The sequence below is a fragment of the Rutidosis leptorrhynchoides genome, chromosome 1, assembly GCF_046630445.1.
Source record: "Rutidosis leptorrhynchoides isolate AG116_Rl617_1_P2 chromosome 1, CSIRO_AGI_Rlap_v1, whole genome shotgun sequence".
Lineage (NCBI taxonomy): Eukaryota > Viridiplantae > Streptophyta > Magnoliopsida > Asterales > Asteraceae > Rutidosis > Rutidosis leptorrhynchoides.
The window spans coordinates 391616539-391620977 of record NC_092333.1 but is presented as its reverse complement, the minus strand read 5'-3'; positions in this window follow the sequence as shown (position 1 = coordinate 391620977).

Below are 4439 nucleotides of genomic sequence, written 5' to 3'. Positions count from 1 at the left end.
TTTCATTGCTAAGTTATCGAGAACCGCAGGTGGTTATGATATTATTTGGGTAATAGTCGATCGTCTTACTAAGTCAGCACACTTTCTGCCAATAAAAGAAAAGGATGGTATAGAGAAATTAGCATGATTATACCTGAAAGAAGTTGCTTCTAGACATGGTATACCAATCTCTATTATCTCTGATTGTGATAGCAGATTTACTTCCAGATTCTGACAGGCATTACACGAAGCGTTGGGAACTCGTCTAGATTTAAGTACTGCCTATCATTCACAAACTGATGGGCAGAGTGAAAGGATGATTCAGACACTCGAATACATGCTATGAGCATGTGTTATTGATTTTGGAAGCAGTTGGGATCGACATCTACCGTTAGCTGAGTTTTCCTACAACAACAGCTATCATTCTAGTATTGAGGCGGCACCATTCGAAGCACTTTATGGTAGGAAGTGCAGGTCTCCGATTTGTTGGAGTGATGTGGGGGATAAACAGATTACAGGTCCGGAAATTATCCAAGAAACCACCGATAAAATCATTCAAATTCAGCAACGATTGAAAACAGCCCGGAGTCGACAAAAGAGCTATGCAGATGTTAGGAGAAAACCTTTAGAGTTTGAGGAGGGTGATATGGTTATGTTTAAGGTATCACCTTGGAAAGGTGTTATTCATTTTGGAAAGCGGTGGAAATTGAGCCCAAGATACATTGGGCCATTCAAGATTGAAAAACGCATTGGGCCGGTGGCCTATCGACTTGAGCTACCTCCACAATTAGAAAAGATTCACAACACCTTTCATGTTTCAAACCTGAAGAAATTCCAAGCTACCGAAGATCTCATTATTCCTTTAGACGAGATTAAAATTGACGAGAAACTAAATTTCGTTGAAGAACCCGTCGAAATTATGAATCGTGAGGTCAAACGACTCAAACAAAGTAAGATACCAATCGTTAAGATTCGATGGAATGCTCGTAGAGGACCTGAATTTACTTGGGAACGAGAAGACCAAATGAAGCTGAAGTACCCACATTTGTTTTCTGATATCGCACGTTAACTAGGTACTATTCTAAATTTCGGGACGAAATTTAAATTAACGGGTGTGTAATGTAACGACCCGAATTTTTTCCGCTAATATATATAAGATTAATATTTACATATTTAAATGTTTTCAACATGTTAAGCAATCCAACTTGTTAAGACTTGCCTATTTGAAATGAATTTCATACAAACGTTTGGCCACCCAGGTTATCTGACGATTCACGAACGTCATAACGTGTAATAATTATTTATTGGAATATATATATGGATATATATATTTATGAATTGTTAAAATGATATTTAAGTGTCTCATTAACTATATTAACAATTGGTTATATATATAAAATGAGACTACTAACTTAAAGACTTCGAAACAATATACATATCAATATACTTATACTCATAATCTCATTCAATTCTATCAAGAATTCTACTCGTATTCATTCGGTATTTATACCCGTATCATACCCAGCTTCTAAAAGTATTTACTATTGGTATATACATACCAAATCATTGATCTTAGCCACCCTCAATCAGTTTGGAGACATATGGAACCAACTCATTTAACTTCTTGTATGACTAAAATGCAAGAAACAAAAACTAATCCATCATATATCTATAGCTATATCTAAATGTATCTATCTATATATCTATACACATTTCATCTCATTTTAATCACCTACTTCATTACTCTTAAACACATACTACTCAAGAACATTTCTAATTCAGTAACCTTCCATTATATATCTCCTAAACCACTTCAAGAACAAGCTTAAAACATCATAACAAGAATCATTCAAGAACATATCAAGATAACCTTCCAACTTGAAGAAGTTTACTTCCAATCTTTCAAGCCAACTCAACAACTCTTTAGGATCACTAATTATACTTTCTTTCCAGTAGATTTTCATCTTATAATCAAGGTATGAATCATATATAAGCTTTAGTTCAATTCATATACTGATAACTATCTTATTTCAAAATAGAAATTCTTATTCGAACTTTTGTTCATTTCATGATTTTACTTCAAGAATTCCAAGCCATCAAGGATATCTTTGAACTCAAGATATTCTCCTTATTTCTCCAGCAACTTTATTCATTTGAATTGAGGTAGTAACCTTATTCATAATCTTATTCGATTTATATTCATATAGCTATCTTATTTTGAGTTATAACTAATAACAACAAGAACATAGTTTAGATTATTTCTAAACTTGTTTGCAAATAAACTTAATCCTTCTAACTTGACTTTTAAAATACTTCAACACATGTATTATGACTATATGTCAAGCTAACATAGGGATATAAAACTTGTAAATATGAAGAACACCTTAAAATCGAATATACGCCGTCTTAGTCGAACGGGGGCTGTTTTGGGTTTAATTTTAAAAACCTATCTTACACTTTGAATTAAAAGATTTCATTTGGTGAAAAATATTATTTTCTATGGATATGAAATATATCCAAAATCCATGGTTAAACTCTAAGTGGAAGTATGTTTTTCAAAAGGGTCATCAAGATGTCGTTCTTACGACGGATATGACTATCTTCTCTTATTTGACACCTAAGCTATATTTTCGACTATAAACCTATACTTTTTCTGTTAAATTTAATAAATTTGAGTTCGATACGAAACCATGGCAACTCGAATCACTCAAAACGGATTTGTAACGAATAAATTATGGGTAAAAGAAAATTGGATATTTTTCTTAATTTTTAGCTACGGACATGATTTATAAAAATGGATGCTAACCTTATCCTAGCTAACTTACCTTGTATCCTACATGTATTTATACATGTCTTGTTCCCGAACTTATGGAAATACAATTTATAATAGTCGTGATTAAGTTCTACGACAATATATTATAGTCTTAATAAAGATCGTAAGGCACCATATATATATATATGACTTGATCACCGTGGATTCGTATACAAAGTTTTGACATATCATTTTGACTTCTTCTATATATATTATTGGAACGAACTATTAGACACCATTGGCAGTAATCTCGAGTTAGCTGTGGGTCGAAGTGGATTCCAAAATATTATATACTTTGAGTTGTGATCGAGCCTGAGACATGTATACAATGGGTCGCGGATTGCTTCAGACAATATACATATTATGTGTCTTATTATATTAAGACAATATATTATAGTGTTAGTGAATTCTAACACAATATACGCATTTATATTTATATATATATATATATATATATATATATATATATATATATATATATATATATATATATATATATATATATATATACTGTTGGACTATTGGACTATTGGACCACGAACGTTGGACTACTAACAATGGACAATTAAAATTATCACAAGTATCATAAGTATGGAATATTAATTATATATATATATATATATATATATATATATATATATATATATATATATATATATATATATATATCTTGACACAAGAATATTATTATTAGGTTTGTGAATTTGTCAAAAGGCCAAGTCTTATCACCATCTATTCGGAAATCATCACAAGTGAGTTATAGTCTCATTTTTACTATCTAAATTATTTTGGGATGAGAATACATGCAAAATTTATAAATGTTTTACAATATAAGCACAAGTTCATGGAACTACATTCTACGATTGTTTTGTTATACCGGATATTTGTACTTATTATTATTATGCTTGGTAACCTAAGAATTAGTGAAAAACACTAATTAACGCGAATCCTAAAGGTAGATCTACGGGCACCAACCACCCCCATTTTCGAATAGTGGAAATGCTTTAGTACTTCGAAGGGTTCTTGTCATACATTTGAATAGTGGAATGTATGATGCCAGATATCTTAAGTGCTCTATGTTAAGGTCGGTTACCAGGTGACTCATCGTATGAATAATTTTTGCAGTTGTAATGATCCTGCGCAATTAATTAAATGAAATCTTGTGGCTTATTAAATATTATGATTATTATATAGAAATTAAACCTATGACTCACCAACATTTTTGTTAACGTTTTAAGCATGTTTATTCTCAGGTGAATATTAAAAACGCTTCCGATGTTGTATGCCAACCCAAGGTCAAGATTTGGAGTCGGCATAATTGTTTATATTGTTTAAACTTACATTCGGAGTATTTGTTGTAATATATTTGATCATATTGTAATGGGTTGTGTAAAAGCTTATTTATTTGAGAAGATTGTCTTTGATAGACAATCTAAATTATGTCATTAAGACCTTTATTCAATAATAAAGGTTATGGTTGTTTTTTTTTAAACGAATGCAAGATTTGAAAAACGTCTCATATAGAGGTCAAAATCTCGCAAAGAAACCAATTAATATGAAATGTTTATAATTAATATGAACGGGCCATTTCACTATTACTCAGCCCAAAATTAAAGAGAATTTTGATATTAAGGGTCCTATTTTTCAT